The sequence below is a fragment of the Panthera tigris genome, chromosome B1 (assembly GCF_018350195.1).
Source record: "Panthera tigris isolate Pti1 chromosome B1, P.tigris_Pti1_mat1.1, whole genome shotgun sequence".
NCBI lineage: Eukaryota > Metazoa > Chordata > Mammalia > Carnivora > Felidae > Panthera > Panthera tigris.
In genome coordinates, this window is record NC_056663.1 from 15,967,971 (window position 1) to 15,987,125 (window position 19,155).

Genomic DNA, 19,155 nt, shown 5'->3' on the forward strand with positions numbered 1-19,155 from the left:
TGGGGGACACGGTCAGTTAAGCATCTGACTCTGGCTCAGGTCATGATCTCATGGTTCATGGGTTCAAGCCCTGCACTCTGTGCTAACCGCTCAGAGCCTGGAGCCTGCTTCTGATTCTGTGTCTCCCTCTCTCTCTGCCCTTCCCCCATTCGCACTCTGTCTCTCTCTCACTCTCTGTCTCAAAAACAAATAAACATTTTTTAAAAAGAATCATTTTTGTCTCTTAATATTTTTCAGGATTTTTCAAATTCATGAAAAATAAATGTATACCGGGCAAATTTTAGAAATATATACTAACATATATTAGAAATTCAGAAATATAAAAATGTGACACATAGAACCTTACAGTCACAGGAAATACAAAACACCTCGTTTCGTGTATGCACATACTCTTGTTGCAGAGAAGAAGAAGAATATGGTCAAAGCTTTTAACCCTAAAACACTTACAATAGTATAACATTCTACAGAGGGAATAAAATGGAAAGTAAGATGTCACAGAAAACAAAGGAGAAATGTAAAGTATCCAACTATAAAAGATGAGCTTGTCTTGAAAATTTTAAAATAGATGATGGTGACTATCAAATCCCTGTGGTATTTTGCATTCAATTAGATTCATTTAAGAGCGATATAATAATTTTATTTTAAAATTTCACTCTTCCCACTATGCCAGAAATTACATCTCTTCTGTTACGTAAACTTTTGTTGAATAATTTTACACATAAAGTTGAAAGTTTGGGGGGCATGCCTACGTTTTCAGAATTATTTTAGGGTCACATGAGCCAAAGGTTTGAAAGCCACTCACATTAGCTATAGACTACGTTTGGCAATCAGTGGGAAAATGCAATATTCAACCTAAGCCGAGGGCACTCTGCCACCTGGTGGCTTAGAAATTTTCATGGTCACTAAGCAGAAATAAAAGCCTCTTCTCACATCAGGGATGATGATGAACTCATTCATAATAAATAGAATTAGGGACGTGACTTATTTGATTACAAGATGTACGGGTACAGAGGAATAAATAAAGTGGTTCACTCTGAATATTATCATTGGAAATCCAGGAACTTATCATTGGTAGTTTTTTTTACTGGGTAGGAAAATATCTAAAGTTTCTCACCTAAGATCCACTCGTTTATGTAGTTTTCTTTTGTGAACTTAAGTGAAAGCAACTTTTCGTTGTTATTTTAACATGAAAAAAAAATTGATCCACTATGTGCAGTGTAGAAGTGAAATCACCAAAGATTCCATCATGCACAGTACTTTACTGAGAAAGCATGTATGTAAATCTGTTATCTGCTTTCAATGGCCGATTGGAATTCCTGTTGACTAATGACATGTTCTCTTAACTTGTCCATCTCTCTGTCAAAAATAAGCAAAAAATAAGAAAATGTAGAGTTAGTCATAGTAAATCCGGTAGCTGTATTTCTAACTTCCCGAAAATCATTCGACAAGTCCTCAAACTTACAAGGTGATAGCATTTTAAAATGGCCCCATTTCCAGGATGTGTGATTTGAACTTCTATGGGTATTCTTCTACCACATTCTCTAGATAACTTGGAACAGACAGAAAAGAAAATATAGTCTCAGGATGCAGCTTCACAATCTTTGGAGTTATTGATAACACACAAATCAAACTGCAGATGATTTCAGAGCTCTCAGTCCCTTTCACAGAAGTGCCAGCTGAAGTATATTTCTCTCACATCCCTGTCCAAAACCAGATTCCGTTTACTAGGTACTGTAAACATGGCTGGCTTTGCAACATCCTTCAGAGGAGAAAGTCACCAATACAGAAACAAAAAAACCAAAGTGGAACATCCACCTTGAGTAAACTCTTACTTGAAAGTAGTCAAGAGTAAGAGAAAACCAATGTGAAACAAATTTGCCAATTTGACTTCAATTCCAATTAAAGTGGAGCCGAACCCTCTCTAGTCACAAAATCTATTTTTAAAAATGTAACATAAAGAGGCTCAGTCTGTTGAGCAGACCAGGTCTTGATATTGGCTCAGGTCATGATTGGCTCACGATTCGTGAGTTCAAGCCCCGTGTCCAACTCTGCGTTGACTGTGCGGAGCCTGGTTGGGATTCTGCCTCCCTCTCTCTGCTCCTCTCCTCCCTCGAAATAAATAAAAATAAACTTCAGAAATATAACATAAAAATTATCATCATGTCTTAAGTTGAAAAGGGATATGGTATCAGGAACCCAGTGTCAGTCAGCTGACGCTGACAAAAAGGACAGAGACGAGATGTGCTCCACCCTGAGCCTTTGAACGAGCCTGTCTGATGACGTGATGCCCAGAGCAGCTGTGACCCTGAAGTGATGAGACCGAAGGTGACAAGTCAGCTTGCAGATGGCAGGGCACAAGGGTCTGGGGCCCCCGGTGGCATAATGGCGTTGCCAAAACAACTCTGGAACCCTTAGCTCCCAGAGAGTTTTTATCTTGCAAGATTACTAAATGTCTTTATTGCTTAAGCCACATTTAGTTGGATGTCACAGGTAGCCAAAATCATTCCAGCTTCTACATTACAGAAGGATGTTCCTGACAACAGAATCATTCAGACCCCCATCTGTCCCTTGGGTATAATCAGCATCCTGGCCCAGAGGGCCTATATGCGCACTGGGTCCCCTCACAGAGTAAAGAAGATGGCGGCTCTATCAGTGACAGTCGGACCACGTTGTGTTTGTCTTTTACCACGTGACGTCTGGTGGGGGTACAGATAACAGTGGGGTCAGAGGGAGGGGTGGATCCCCTCCATAACTGCCCTGTCTGGGTTCTGGGAGGGTGCACCCTCATGGGGCAGGGTAAACTTCATTATGCGTCGTGGTCAGGTGGGAGGTTTAACCCAAGCCCTAGCTTTCCTGAGCCACGTGTGCTAGGTCTCGTGTGTTGCCAGGCCCCAGAAGTAACCAAGAACCCCGGTGAGGAAGTTTCCCCAGAGGCGGCTGCCATACCATGGGCAAAACGGCTCTGTGAAGAAACACTAGCTGGGCAGGGTTGAATGGGCATGTCAGCCAAATCCTGCAGGGTGACAGCCATCAGACGCTGGGTTGAGCTCACGTCAGCCAGGGACAACCGCCAGGAGCACGGCACCAACAACACGCCCTGACTGTCCACACTCGTCTCTGCACCAGAGACCTGCAGGGCATCCCTGACCAGATGGCTGAAGAACACTGCCCAGAGGCCAGAGGACAGCAGACACACGCTAAGCGGGCGAGAGAATATTGGCTGCAGGTCACATAAGCTGCACTCCTTCCCTCCCTCTCCTTTGTTGTTGAAAGGAGCAGGCCCGGAGGACAGAATCTCTGGGAGACTGACCCTTTCATCCAAGTCAGCCTGAATACCTCCCTAAAAGACACAACCTACCAGGTAGACTAAGGTTTAAACAAGCCTGGGAGCGCCTGGGTGGCTCAGTCGGTTAAGCTTCTGACTCTTGATTTCAGCTCAGGTCATGATCCCAGGATTGTGGGACTGAGCCTCACGCCGGGCTCTAGCACTGAGCATGCAGCCTGCTTGAGATTTTGTCTCTCTCTCCCTCTGCCTGCCTCCCCCACTCATACTCTCTTTCTCTCTCTAAAATAAAAAAAAAAATTTTTAACAAGACTGGAAACTGTTCATTTTTGCCATCAGCCTGTGAGCAGGGGTGATGGAGATGAGTTGGGGGCGGGGCTGGAAGGCTGGATTCATTATAGACAAAAAGAGCATATGTTTTAGCAGCACACGTAAGTTGTAATGTGAGTTCAATTTATAACCTTGCTACACACACTATTTCATAAGGAAAGTGATGGCGTTTGGCCTGGGTGTTGGATGAGGGAGGGTCCTGGGGACAGACTGGGAGACTGGGAGTCTGGAGGTAGGTTTGTTTTGTGTGGATACCTTTTATAGTCTGAATATCTTACCATGTGTACAGATTACTTCTTCAATTTATTTATTTATTTATTTATTTATTTATTTTTAACATTTATTTATTTTTGAGACAGAGAGAGACAGAGCATGAATGGGGGAGGGGCAGAGAGAGAGGGAGACACAGAATCGGAAGCAGGCTCCAGGCTCTGGGCCATCAGCCCAGAGCCTGATGCGGGGCTCGAACTCACAGACCGCCAGATCGTGACCTGAGCTGAAGTCGGATGCTCAACCGACTGAGCCACCCAGGCGCCCCACTTCTTCAATTTAAAAAAAGTGGCTGGTTGGGGCACCTGGATGGCTCAGTCGGTGGGGAAGGTGTCTGTTTCTTAACCTTGGCTCAGGTCATGGTTTCACGGGTTCATGAATTTGAGCTCTGCATCAGGCTATGGATGGACTATTAGTGTGGAGCCTATTTGGGATTCTCTCTCTCCCTTTCTCTCTCTGTCCCTCCTCTGCTCTCTGTCTCTCCCTCTCAGAATAAATAAATAAACTTAAAAAGAAAAGTAGTTAGTAAAAAACCAATGAAAGTAAATGGCATGAAAACTGTAAATAAATAAAAGATAATTTTTTGAAGACACAGTGGGCCAGCCAAGAGACGGCACACCTCGAAAGCCGTATTTAGCAGGTAACACTGAAGAGGAGGGGAGGTTAAGGAGAACACCATACGGCCTCCTCGAGTCACCCAGGCACAGGGAGGGGCTCCCGCTGACCAGGCACAAAGCTGGACAATCGCTACTGGGAGCAGCAAATCTAACTGTGACAGGCTAGTGGCAAAGTGAGGCAGTGCAGCCCAGAGGTTACAGAAATGAGCTGTAGCACCAGGCTGGTTTGAGTCTGGGCTGCATTTACTAGCTGATGACTTTGGGCAGATTCTTTACCCTCTCCTTGCCTCAGTTCCTTTGTATGTCAGTTGAGAACAACTCATTTTTTGTCAGACGACGTTGTCATAAAGATTAAGTGTAAACACTCAGAATTGTTCCTGGTGCACAGTAAATGCACAGCTACTACTGTTATTTCTGGAATTGACCGAGAGGGAAAAAAAGGCACCAAGCCTTTCAAATTCTAAGCTCGGAGAACCACTGTCTCTTGGGGCCAGTCAACAGCACAGGCATCGACACCCTCCTCTTTCCTCAACTCTGGCCCCAGTCAATATGACAGTGGACCCAGATCAGGAAAAGTTTGATGGTCACGAAGAAAGTCAATCCCTGTCACTCATTTCACCTGCCCAGCAGGGAGGGGGCAGTTGCGTGGGAAGGCGGCCAAGAAAACAACACGTCAAGCTGTGGAGGTCCAGAAGCACGGGATGCTGACATCTCATTTCCTGGTTACAAGCTGCTTGACATTGGAACTTGTCAGGGAAGGGAGGAGATGACATGGTGAGACAATTTGGGGGAGGAGAGCAGGACACACAACTCCCGGCTCTGAGGAATGGAACACGGGCCCTGGTCATGCCTCCAGACCCCATACCTGGGAACCACAGAAAGTAAGTAAAATTAGGAGCATAATCACCCCGCGTGATAGATGAATATGCTAAATAAGTTGGAAACATTTGTAAATCCAATGTAAACACACCAGGCCAAAAATGCATTCAGTCTTTAAGGAGTTTACAATGCAGACACAATTATAATGGAATATACAGTAGGTTTTATGAGACAGTTATAAGAACACAGAGGAGGGCATCTAAGTCAGATGGGAGGCTCCAAGAAGGCTTCCTGGAGGAGGTGACCCTTCGACTGAATTTAAAGGATGAATATTAACTAATTAGAAACAAAGCGGGAGCACCTGGGTGGCTCAGTCACTTAAGTGTCTGACTTCGGCTCAGGTCATGATCTCATGGTCTGTGAGTTCGAGCCCTGCATCGGGCTCTGTGCTGACAGCTCTGAGCCTGGAGCCTGTTTCGGATCCTGTGTCTCCCTCTCTCTCTGCCCCTCCCCGGCTCATGCTTTGTCTGCCTCTCTCTCTCTCAAAAATAAAAATAAAATAAAATATAAAATAAAATAAATAAAAAAAGAAACAAAGGGGATGAGGAGAGTATTTCAAGATCAACACACAAGAAGTGGAGGTAAGAAATCATGCAATTCACACACACTGTGGAGCGGCTGAGACGGAGGAGGATGTGTGTGTGTGTGGGTGGGGGGGTGATAGCAGATGAGGCAAGAGAGAAAGGCCATATCCAGAAAATGCAAGACCTGGCATGCAAAACCAGAAGGATTTTACTTTAATCTTACGTCGGGGGAACGACAGGCGGTACACGGGAAAGTGACATGATGACATTTGCAGTTTAGAAGGGTCATCCACATAGCAGTGTGTGCCGGTCCAGGAAGAGGTGGGCAGACTGGAGGCAGGTGGACCAGCTCCGAGGGCCTACTGCAATCTAGGAGAGGGGAAACAGTGTCTGATCAAAGGCAGAGAGGACGGAGAAGATGGGTGAGATGACCAGGAAGTAGTCTCTACATTCCTTGGTGACCAGTTAAGTGTGAGACGAGGAAGAATGAGAATCTAGGATGCTTTTTAGTTTTATCTGATTTGGACAGACGCCGAGAGAGAGACAGGAGACCTGGGAGGTGGAGCAGGCATTGAAAGTAGTAAGTTTGAGGTGAAGCTTGTAACACACGTATGCGTCTGACACTCAAGCAAAAGAGGTCTGAGCTAGCCAGGTAGATATGAGAGTCACCAGCACAGAAGTGACATTGAAGCTATGCGTGTGTGTGAATGCGCTTCTAAGAACGTATAAATGAGAATAGCATCTGGGCAGTATTGGCACGTAACGAATGAGAAGCTAGAACCCACCAAGGAACCTATAAAGAAGCAGCCAGAGAGGAGAGTGGAAAACCAAAAGAATGTGACGTCGTACAGTAAAGCCAAGAGTAAATACAGATTTAGGAAGAAGTGGGTGTTCGGTAGAGGTAAATGTTCCAGAGAAGTCATATAAACCAGGGACTGGAGAACATGCCTTTTGTTTGGCATCGTGGAGCGTGGAGGTCCCAGGAGACCTCGGCAAGAGTAACTCCAAGGGGAAGGAGAACCAAAGCCGGTGGATTGTGTCGCGAATGAGAGAGTGGAGAGCAAATGGCACTTCAGAAAGAGTCTGCCAGGGACACAGAAGGTAGAAAGATGCTGGAAGAGAATCTAAGTTTGCAGGAAAGGTTTTCGCCACGTTCACCCAGGAGTCTGGAAATAAGCAAACACAGCAGGGTGCAATCGCCCAAGTAAATTACGTTGAAGTTGAATTCTGGTTTAAAATTGAGAGGTAGATTGTTATGCTAAGTGAAGTAAGTCCTACAAGAGAAAGACAGATACCATAAGTTTTCACTCTTATGTGGATCCTGAGAAACTTAACAGAAGACCATGGGGGAGGGGAAGGAAAAAAAAAAGTTAGGGAGGGAGCCAAACCATAAGAGACTTTTAAAAGCTGAGAATAAACTGAGGGTTCTTGGAGGGTGGGAGGGAGGGGGGTGGGTGATGGGCATTGAAGAGAGCACCTGTTGGGATGAGCACTGGGTGTTGTATGGAAGCCAGTTTGACAATAAATTTCATATAAATAAATAAATAAATAAAATTGAGAGGTAGAAAGTAAGTGCTGGCCAAGATGCCCCACTCCTTTGAGGTCACCAATCAGAAATATTTGACAACTGGGGCGCCTGGGTGGCTCAGTCGGTTGGGCGTCTGACTTCGGCTTAGGTCCTGGTCTCACTGTTCGTGAGTTCGAGCCTCGCATTGGGTTCTGTGCTGACAGCTCAGAGCCTGGAGCCTCCCTCAGATTCTGTGTTTCCCCCTCTCTCTGCCCCTCCTATGCTCATGCTCTGTCTCTCTATGTCTCTCTATAATAAATATAAATGTTTAAAAAAATTTTTTAACAAAAAAAAAAGAGAACTATTTGACAATTAGTCTTCCAGGAACACCTATTGAAAGAGCCTCGGTCATTCGCTTCCAGACCTATTGCTCAAGCACCGCAGCTTGGTTGGTTGATTTTTCACTGAGTTTGCCTGAGTGGGTTTCCCACTCTCCGTGTTGTGAGAAGATCCACGTCAGCTTTTATCTCTGAAGAGAGAACAGTCCAGCAAACAGGGACCTGATGTGCACCTAATGTAGTACGAAATCAATCTGTTGACCACCAGACGGAGAAATGCAGGACTTCTGATCATCTACGTGTTGGGAAGCAACACAGAGAGAATTTCTGCTCAATGGAGAAGAACATTCTAGGTGATTCTGAACCTACGTCTGTTGAGGGATTGTGGAAGATGTCAGGGACCCAGGAGCACTGAGTCCTGTCAATGGCTTGTATTACTTTAAGTACCTAGATCTATAGTACTTCACAGGACAATATTTAACAAATGTTACAGTATATGTTTCCTTAAGTTAATTTACATAAATGTAAACACATTCCACATTACTACAAATATTCTGCATTTAGCTATAGCTTAGGGGTATTTTTTGGTTCAAAGAATATTATTTGGTCTCTTGGAACCCTACAGAACAAAGTACCATAATGATATAAACTTTTTCCTACCTTTCAGAGAAGTGCAATTCTTTATTTACACATATACTCACTAAGTTTCACATCAGTAAAATAAACTGATAAAATAGTATGAAGCGTTAAGCATTCTACCATTTAACAAAACTTCCTAAAGTTATCTTCACAGTGTTTGAGAGGACTCTAAGGGCAAATCACAGTAAAACATTCGGGAGTCTTTTTCCTCTCAAATCCTAACATCAAATGTGGTGTTTATGTTAGAAAGACTGCCAAAGCAGACTGCAACCTTACACTTAGACATAAATGAACTCCTCTCTTCCAGTCATAAACAAAACCGAAAGCTTCAAGCCAAAGATCCCTCCCAAAGCAGGCTTTAGTCATTCTTTCCCAAAAACCTAGGCACGTACATTATATATCACAGGGCCTAGTCTCAGCTGGGGTTTGGAATTTCCTTTCTTGGTTCTACCAATTGGAGTGAAGAAAACTAATCCCTTCAGTGTTGGAACACACTGTCAAGCTATTCTAAATCACTATGGGCTAGAAATCTCCTGAGTTTTCTTCTCATGATTCAAAACCAGTGCAGATATCAAGACCAGGCTAAAAATCATGTTGACAAGTAAATTAGGAAGAAAGAATAAAATGTTAATGGAAAGCGAGCTGAGTGAGAGTCTCTGTGTCCCTCTTATATCAAGCCCACGTATATATAGTCCAAGAGCTTGTGATGTCCTCCTTTGGCCCGGTGGTCAGAAATAGGCATCTGAAATTCTAGTATGTGACTCACTAGCTGTTTCACTCTGGGTCCCTCTCTGGGCTTCTGCGTCTCACACACAGAATGAGGGGATTTGCCTGCAGCATTGCTAAGAGGTCTTTGCCTTAACTTTGAAAATCGCTGGGTTTTTTTTCACTAGTTAATATATATCTTAAACATGCCTCTAAGTCACAACAGGGCACCTGGTGGACTCATAATACATGTTCTTTAAACTAATTAACTAGTTTGGATACTAAGAACAAGAGGCTCTTTGGGAATTATATGATAAAGTATAGTTTATGAGATCTTTTTCTTTCAGAGTAGGAGAGAAAGTCACACAGTGGCAAGCAGCTGGACTAAAATATTTCTAAAATATTTCTGGTGACTCCAGCTCTGTTCGATCTGCGTGGCTCAAATATCAAAGTCTCTCAGAAACCCAAAGAATTCCTTTTACTCGTAAATGCCCAACAGGATCTGCATGCCCCAAATGCAAAATCTGGACCACCTGGGGAATGCATTTTACAGACAAAATTGCATAAGCGTAATCCCAAACAAAGAGAACTGTAGTGGGCCTTCCAAACATAGAAATAACCTGGGCAGCTGTGATTTTCACTTCAAATATACAATGGAATAATAGAAAATAAAATTATACTTAAGCAGCTATGTGCAGAAAATAAAACAGGACATGCTGTAAACGGTGTAAAAGAACTAAACGCCTACTTCTATTACTTATTTTTACATTTGTTGAGCTCAGTTTTGCCATTATGGAACCTTTCACCTTGGACAAGTTAGCTTTCTATTTTTGGATTTCTCCTCTAGAAAAAAGTAAAGTTTGGGGTATGGAAAAAGGGCCCAGATAAATTTGAGAGTCACCTTTAGCTCCTATAATTCTCCATAATACTGCTTTTCTGGTTACAGAGGTCACAGAGTTCATATCACAAATTTGTTTTAACATGGATGCTAATGAGGACATTATGCTAAAGCAAAAGAAGCCAGGCATGGAAGGACAAATGCAGGATGATTCCTATCATGTGAAGCATCTAAAATCATTGAAACAGAAAGTAGAAAAGTAATCATCGAGGGTGGTGGAAAGGGGCGGGAGGCGGGGTGGTTAGTGCTTAGTGGATACAGGGTTTCAGTTTTGCAAGATGAAATGTTTTAGCTGCACAGCAACGCAATTACACTTAACACTACTGAATTGTACACTGGAAAATTGTGAACATGGTTAATTCAATGGTATGCATTTTTTTACCACAATAAAAAATAATTTTGTCTTAGTATAAAGAGAAAGAAATTTAAAGCCATCCAAAATTCAACCACTGAAGGAAAAATTTCTATTAACCAGTTGATGCTTGTCCGCCAGATATGTTCACTATTATTTGCTTCAATGTTTATTTATTCGTTTTGAGAGACAGAGAGCAAGAGAGGGGCAGAGAGAGAGTGAATCCCAAGCAGGCTCCACAGTGTCAGCACAGAGCCAGATGCGGGGATCAGTTTCACCAACTGTGAGTTCATCACCTGAGCCAATTTCACGAGTCAGACGCTTAACCAACCGAGTCACCCAGGGACCGACCCCTCAACATTATTTTTTTTTTAACAGCTAACGAGTGCCTACCCTGTGGTTCTGTCTGCTGGAAACAAAATAATGGGCATGACATAGACCCAGCCTTCACGGGTAAGGAAGTGGCAATTACAGTAAAGGGTAGTAATAAGTTCTACACTAAGGGGACACACAGAGAGTAATGGAAGCATAGAGAAGGAGCAAGCAAACCAGGGTAGGGATGAGGAAAAGCTTCCCATCTGAGATGTAAAAGATGAGAAGATATCAAGGCAAAAAGAAGGCAACAGCACTCTGGCCAGAAAGCACAGATGGAAGAAGTCTGGTCAAAGCCAAGTACGTTACTACAGATGGGGACAGAGGACCTTCAGAGATGAGGTGCCAAAGAGCAGCAGGGGCAGGATTACAAGGGGCTCTGGACCCCGTGTTCACGAGCCCGAACGTCTTCTTTTTTTCTTTCCTTTTTTTAAATGTTTATTTATTTTTGAGAGAGAGAGAGAGAGAGAGAGAGTGCGAGTGGGGGAAGGGCAGAGAGAGACAGGGAGATACAATCTGAAGCAGGCTCCAAGCTCTGAGCTGTCAGCACAGAGCCCGATGTGGGGCTGGAACCTACGAACCACGAGATCATGACCTGAGCCGAAGTCCGGCGCTTAACCTCTGAGCCACCCAGTCGCCCCAAGCCCGAACATTTTCTAAATGCTGTTGCTCCGATGGTTGGAGAGCGGTCAGTGTGGCATGGACAAGATTAGATTTGAATTTTGAAAGACCTCTGGGCTTGGCTGCAGAGAATGGATGGTAGGGGTCACGCTCAGTCGAGGGAGGCCGTTTAGGTGGTGGTGAGCCAGCATGATGAGACAGGTAAAGGCACAGCCACCGTCATGCTGCATTTGCAGTTTGGGACTCAAGTTTTTTCACTTAGTATTCCATAATTAGCATTTTCCCATTTCAGTAAAAAAATTGTGGTAATCCTTTCTGATGGCTGCATGGTATTTCATGGAATGGAAATTCTATGATTGATTTAACTACTCGTCTATGTTTGAATGTTGTTTCCAAGTTTTTGTTATTCTTTTTACTTTTTATTAAAAAGATATTTTAAGTTTATTTATTTATTTTGAGAGAGACAGAGACAGCGCAAGTGGGGAGGGGCAGAGAGAGAGGGAGACAGAAAATCCCAAGCAGGCTCTGTGCTGCCAGGGCAGAACCTGACGCAGGGCTTCAACCCGTGAAACTGAGAGATCATGACCTGAGCTGAAACCAAGAGTCAGATGCTTAACGGACTGAGCCATCCAGGCACCCCTAAGTTTTTGTTATTCTAAAACAAGAGGGATGATTATTTTGGTACAAGATCCTTATCTACATTTTAAAAATATTTTCATAAATGTTCAGATTATATAATGTCTTGCAGCATGGCAGAAGATATGTAAAAGAGATGATTATAATCCAGGCATGGAAAGCAATGTTACCAAAGGGGTGTGTGTGTGTGTGTGTGTGTGTGTGTGTGTGTGTGTGTGTACACAGCTTTACTTTGTCCTAAAAGGCCATTCTGGATGCCAGACCTTCCAAAGAAGGTATAATATAACATCCTCCATATTGCACAGGACAGGGGAGACTGTGGGTTTGAGCTCCACAGTACGTTGCTCTATCCAGGCAAAAGGTCAAGTGCTGCAGAAGGCCAAAGCTAAAAATAAAGTGTGGCACTGGGAACACTAAGGAGCTGTTTCAGGGAACATTAAGGGGGAAGTGAATCATCCTAAATTCGCACATGTGTATCCTCCCAAGACACTGTGTAACCTCCACAGCCAGGGAAAGTAGACCAATTCTTACTTGAAACTAATTTTAATAATAATGCTAATAATTTTAGTAACAAGACAGAGTAGTTTCATTCCTGTCGCACTCTGTTCCCAAAGGCCAAATTCTCACGAACCATCTATGGACCAGGCTGGCCCACGTCCATGAACACGGGTCCTGAGAGAGATACAGCACCACGAAGGTGAGGAATCTGAGTCTCCCTGAAAGTTTACCAATGGTTAGCGGATTAGAAGACTATCGTAGCCATGCGGAGGGTCCTTACAAACTGTGCATGGACTTGGAGAGGATTTTGATCCCTTCATCACTGTCCTGGAGGTTCCGCAGGAACTCCAGATAACTACTGCCAGTTGCACTGCATATAAGGTTGCGTCTCTTCAGGAAATCATCAAAGGATTCCTCCTTCAGACGCGAGTCAAATTTTTTCAGGACTGAAAAGAAATCTTCTTTTCCAATGTCTGAGAGAAAGAGAGAGACAGAGGGACAGAGCAGAGAGACAAGAGGCAGAGAGGGATCGAACACCACTACTTTACAGAGTTTCCATGTGAATCATAGATTTGGGTTTTTTAATTTTTTCTCCTTACTAAGAGTCATGAGGAAGATGGTGGAGAACAATTTGGGGAATTTATTCAGCATATTTTTTAGAACATCTACTATGTAAGTATAAAATACAATGGGGTTATAAAGTCATAGTGACTGTCTTCTTATGGCTTACAATATAATTGCAGAGCTAAAACTCCACGATAACAATTATTACAAGTATGCAAGGTAATGATTACCTATCAGGTGCTACAACAGCCCCCAAGAGGCGGGGCTCACTCCCTGCTGGGACATCCAGGAAGAAGAAGATAGCAGGGGAGTTTTTTAATGAAAGGTTATTTCTTTCTAATTAGAGCTTGTATATTTAAGACTAACAATTTACAATTTTATAAAATTATATCATTCATACAATGATAAAAGGAATATATAAAAAATGCTCCACACTTAGATCACATAACTTTTCTGATTAGATAACTTAATCTATAGGTTCATTCTCAGACTTCATTTAACTCAGCTGATTCATCCCCTTTGGCAGAACTAAAAATCCAAGTGAATTAGGTCGATTTTGTATTTTGCTTACACAGTGTCCCCACCTTGACTAGATATACTGGGATTTCTAAGGATCCAGGAAATGCTTTTCAGAGACTCACAGCAAAAGAAGAAGAAAAGCAGAGAGCTTTGATAAAAATACAAACTGGATAATAGAGGAGTCAGGGAACTATTTACATGAATAACAACTATGTGCCTAATGAATCTTGAAATTAATAAAAACAACTTTAAAAAGTATTTTGGCAATACAAGGTCAAACCAGGCAAAGTCTACAGAACCTACTGGCCTCTTTGTCTTCAAGTTGGTTTAAAAAATGCAATTCCAATGGTAAGCATTTACTAAATGCTAACTATGGTTTCCCAGTGGCGGTTATAAAGGTTAGTAAGACAAAGGCCCAGACTTCAGGAACTACTGTCTAGTAGGGAAAATGGACATGCCAATACAGATTAAATAACATAATAACATTTACAAACATTCAATTGATTTTTAAAACCATTAAGATTGATAAATCCAAGTGTTGGCAAGTAAGTAGTAGAGGCTGAATTGTGTTCCCCTAAAATTCACATATTGATATTCTAACCCCCAGGATAACTCAGAACGTGACTGTATTTGGAAATAGGACTGTTTAAAAGGTAATTAAGGTAAAATGAGGTCAAAAGAGTGAGCCCTAATCCAATATGACCAGTGTCCTTATAAGAAGAGGAGGGGTGCCTGGGTGGCTCAGGCCACAAAAAAAATGTTTAGCTTGGTGTTTGGCTCATAGTAAATGCTCAATATATATTAGCTTACTGGGTAAAATACTAACTTAGTAAATAAACATATGTTCAACTATACAGGTAATCAAATGTAAACAAAGTAAAATAAAATTGAGTGGTTATTTTTGGCCAAGCTTTATCTTGAAATGAAAATACTGTATTATGACAGGTGGGCACCTGGGTGGCTCAGTCGGTTAAGCATATGACTTCAGCTCAGGTTGTGATCTCATGGTTTGTAAGTTTGAGTCCCACATTGGGTGAACTCGGGCCCCGCTTTGGGTGAACATGAGCCTCACTTCAGGTGAGACCTGCTTCTCTCTCCCTGTCTCTCTCTCCCTGTCTCTCTCTCCCCCTCTCTCTCTCTGCCCTTCACTCACTTGTGCCCTCTATCTCCCTGTCTCAAAAAAAAACAAAAAAAAGAGGGGCACCTGGGTGTCTCAGTTGGTTGAGTGTCTGACTTCGGCTCATGTCATGGTCTTGTTGTTTGTGAGTTCAAGCCCCACATTGGGCTCACTGCTGTCAGTGAAGACCATGCTTCAGATCCTCTGTTGCTCTCTCTCTGCCCCTCCCTGGCTTGCACTATCTCAAAAATAAACATTAAAAAAGAAAGAAAGAAAGAAAATATTATGATAGGCAATGTACTGTGATAGGCAATCTCTAGACCTTGGTACATGCACCCTTGAATAATGCCCTCCCCCTGAGTGTGGCCTGCATCTACTGACTTGCTGTAACAAACAGAATATGGCAACATCATGGGACGTTGCTTCCAAAATGAAGTTATAAAAAGAGCGAGGCTTCTTTCTCAGGCACTCTCTTTCTCTTGCTTACTTGTTCTGAGGCAAGCCAGCTGCTTGCTATGTTGTGAACTGCCCTATAAAGTGGCCCATGTGCCAAGGAACAAATGGGTCTGGTCATCAGCCAGTGAGCGAACTTAGATGTGGCTCCTCCCCAAGTAGAGCCTTGATTCATCACTCCTAGCCAATAGCTGAACTGCAGTCTCATGAGATCCCTTGAGCCAGAAACACCCAGCCCAGATCCCCGACCAACAGAAACTGTGAGATAATAAATCTTATTGTTTTCAGCTGACAAATTTTGAGGACTACTCTGTTAATGTGCACTAGATAACTAATACACCCAATATAGGCCAGGGTGAAAGCTAATGCTATGCTCATAGATAGTGTTAGTAAGAATGTGAATGGGTATAAATTTCTTGAGAGCAATTTTGGCACTATTCCTGAAGATATTTAAATTCTTTTCACCCTAAAAATGAAAATTTGCGCTAAGGAAATACGATCACAAAAACTGAGGTATATTTTGTAAAGTATTCAATGTACTAAATAAAACAGTGAATAACTGGTAACAACCTACATGCCCAACACTGATTGGGAAATTGTGATATAATAAGAAATACAGATTTTAGTCTTTAACTCTGGCTCCTGGCCAGAGCTCCTAAAACTTTTGGCATTTCCTAAGTGATAAAGGTTCTAGGAGAATCTTTTGTTCTAACGTTTGGTCTTTGACTCCAGTTCCTGCCCCAGAGTTCCAAAACCCCTTAAAATTTCCCAGGTGATACTTGCGTCTCCTGTTCTAATGAGGCAAATCTTGGTGGGCTCCTGGACAGCTTCAGGATGGGGGCTGGTCACCAGAAAGACCAAGCTTAAAATGTCCAGGCCCATCTCCCATCCTTGGGCTAGGGCCTGGGGGTTGAGTTAATAATCCATCCTGCACATATTACAAAGCTTCCATAAATATTTCTAAAGTATGGGGTTTGGAGAGCCTCTGAGTTGGTAAACATGTGTTGGTGTTGGGAGGGGGGCATGCCCAGAGACAGCATGGAAGCTCTGAATCCCTTCCCCCCTACTCCCATTCCTTGTCTTATGCATTTCTTCCATCTGCCTGTTCCTGAGTTGTATCCTTTTATAATAAACCAGTAATCTAGTAAGTAAACTGTTTTCCTGAGGTCTGTGAGCCATTCTAGAAAGCTACTAAACACAAGGAGGGGTCATGACTTAGAGCTGATTGATCAGAAGCACAAGTGACAACTTGGGGTCGGTGTCTGTAGTTGGGGATGAGGGCAGTCTTGTGTGACTGAGGTCTTAACCTGTAGGATCTGATGCTAACTCCAAGTAGGAAAATTTAATTAAATGGCAGGACACCCAGTTGGTGGTGTCCACAGAGAACTGGAGAATTGCTTGGTGTGGGAAAAACCCACACACATTTGGTGACCGGATGTGAAGTATTGAGTGGAGAACGTTGAGAATAAAGTCGAAAAAATGGAAATTTTTCCTTTCAGGAATGGGAAATAAGTTATGGTATATCATTTGATAAAATCTTAAGCATACATGAAAATCATGCTAAAGTTCTAGTTAATGATTTGTTGAAATATCCATAATCTAATAATAACTATGTTCACAAAACAAAAATAATTGGGGTAATCCTAATTTTTTATTTATTTAATTTTTAAAAGACTAAATATGTACCATCATGATCATAGCAAAGATCTCGAGTGATTAAGTTATTAGGTGATTTACATTTTCTTGGGTATATTTTTCCATAGGTTCAAATTTTTATATAATGAATATGTACTATTTTTTTAATTTGGAAAATCTTTAAGTGTAAAATAATTAAATATGGAACTAGTATAATTCTTAAAATACATTTACCTTGCCTATTTTTTCTGGATCATATTTTTCAAATTCTCTCATGTTCCTGAATCCCTCTCTGAACTTGTCTTTCAGCCACTTTTTTAATCAAGTAAATCTTCTTGTTCTTCCTCTATTTTTGGTATTTTTCTGACATGGCTTCCAGATATCACTGAAAAGGAAAGATGCCAAAGTAAATTTTGACTAAAGTTGCAGGATATAAAATTAATATATAGAAATGCATTTCTATACACTAACTTCAAGTAGCAGAAAGAGTAATTAAGAAAACAATCCCATTTACAATTGCACCCAAAAGAATACATTTCTATACACTAACTTCAAGTAGCAGAAAGAGTAATCAAGAAAACAATCCCATTTACAATTGCACCCAAAAGAATAAAATACCTTGGAATAAACTTAACCAAAGAGATGAAAGACCTGTACTCTTAAAACTATAAGACACTGATGAAAGAAATGAAGATGACACAAACAAATGGTAAGATATACCATGCTCATGGATTGGAAGAATTCATATTGTTAAAATGTCCATACTGCACAAAGCAATCTACAGATTCAACGCAATCCCTATCAAAACATCAATAGTATTTTTATATAACTAGAACAAATAATCCTAACATTTGTATGGAACCACAAAAGACTCCAGATAGCCAAGTAATCTTGAGAAAGAACAAAGCTGGTGGTATCAGATTCTAGATTCGAAGATATGCTACAAAGCTACAGTCATCAATAAAAGATTGATACTGGCATAAAAATAGACATATAGATCAATGGGACAGTCAACTAATGTATGGCAAAGGAGGCAATAATAAACAACAGGAAAAAGACAATCTTTTCCATAAATGATGTTGGGAAAACTGGACAGCTATATATGCAAAAGAATGAAACTGGACCACTTTCTTTCACCATACACAAAAATAAACTGAAAATGGATTAAATACCTAACTGTGAGACCTGAAACCATAAAACTCCTAAAAGAAAACATAGGCAGTAATCTCTTGGGCATCACCCTAAGCAACCTATTCATGGATCTGTCTCTTCAGGCGAGGGAAACAAAGGCAAAAATAAACTATTGGGACTACACCAAAATAAAAAGCTTTTGCACAGCTAAGGAAACCATGAACAAAATGAAAAGGCAATGTAGTGAATGGGAGAAGATATATGCAAATATCAGATATATCCAATAAGGGATTAATATTCAATGTATATAAAGAACTTTACAACCCCCCAAAAATAAGTGTAGTAAAAAATAGGTAGAGGACCTGAATAGACATTTTTTTCAGTGAAGACATACAGATGGCCAACAGACACATGAGAAGATGCTCAACATCACTCATCATCAGGAAACTAAAACTCAAAACCACAGTGAGATATCACCTCATACCAGTCATAATGGCTAGTATCAAAAAGACAAACAAACAAACAAGCGTTGGCAAGGGTATGGAGAAAAGGCAACAGTTGTGCACTATTGGTGGGGATGTAAATTGGTGCCACCACTGTAGAAACAGTATAGAGGTCCTCAAAAAATTAAAAATAGAGGGGTGTCTGGGTGGTTCAGTCAGTTAAGCATCGAACTCTAGGTTTTGGTTCAGGTCATGATTTCATGTTTTGTGAGATTGAGCCCCATGTTAGGCTCTGTGCTAAAAGCACTTATGATTCTCTCTCTCCCACTCTCTCTCTCTGCCCCTCCCCAGTTCATGTACACTCATACCTGCACATGCTCTCTATCTCAAAATAAATAAACACAAACAAACAAACAAACAGACAAAAGTTATTTAAAAATTAAAAACAGAAAAACCACATGACCCAGTAATTCCTTTACTGGGTATTTACCCAAGGAAAATTAAAAAATTAATTGCAAAAAGATATATTCACTCCTATGTTTATTGCAGCATTAGGTACAATGGCCAAGATACGGAAGCAACCCAACTGTCCATCAACAGATGAATGGATAAAGAAGAGGTATGTGTATACACACACACACACATATACACCATTTGCGACAACATGGATGTATATATATATATTATATATATATATGTATATTCCATTATATATACGTATATACATGTATATGTATAATGGAATATTACTCAGCCATAAAAAAGAATGAAATCTTACCATTTGCGACAACATGGATGGACCTGGAAGGTATTAACCCAAGTGA

The 19,155-nt window shown here is 41.6% G+C and overlaps 1 long non-coding RNA gene across 1 annotated transcript; it reads right to left on the minus strand.

The window, feature by feature from the left end:
- Positions 1 to 337: 337 nt before the first annotated feature.
- Positions 338 to 19,147, minus strand: LOC102952917. The gene is made up of 3 exons (XR_006216187.1): positions 19,110 to 19,147; positions 16,992 to 17,142; positions 338 to 1,356 (listed from the first exon to the last, which is right to left on the minus strand). It is a non-coding gene; the product is annotated as an uncharacterized LOC102952917 (long non-coding RNA).
- Between the last annotated feature and the right edge of the window lie 8 nt (positions 19,148 to 19,155).